Below are 497 nucleotides of genomic sequence, written 5' to 3' on the forward strand. Positions count from 1 at the left end.
GCCAAAAGGCTATTTTTCATCCGTTGTCCCTGGACAGATCTTAAAATTGTCTACCTAAGAAACAACAACAATAAGAAGATTACAGTCAACAACACAAATATAAAAAGTAGTAAAACAGATAAAACTCTTCAAATCCCATTGATAAATACAGTGTACAAATATAATACAGACATTAAAAGAAAAAAAAATACTACACATTGACAAAATAGAGACACAAGTGGCAGCATGGTTGGGTTGAGTGAAATAACATATTCTTATTAATGCTGACATGTCTGATGTGTTATGAACCAGTTTTTTAGATCTTTTTTGAACAGAGAGTAAGTGGTGAGTTCTCTGATGTTCTGAGGGACAGAGTTCCACTCCCTTCCTGCTGTGACTGAAAAGGCACTCTGACTAAATGCACTTCTCCGCAGACAACAACTCTTTCTCCTCGGGCCGACCCTTGTGTTAGTCTCTGTGTGGAGTTCCTTATGGTCACAAACTGACTGAGTGGAGGA

Source organism: Etheostoma spectabile, chromosome 4, assembly GCF_008692095.1.
Source record: "Etheostoma spectabile isolate EspeVRDwgs_2016 chromosome 4, UIUC_Espe_1.0, whole genome shotgun sequence".
NCBI lineage: Eukaryota > Metazoa > Chordata > Actinopteri > Perciformes > Percidae > Etheostoma > Etheostoma spectabile.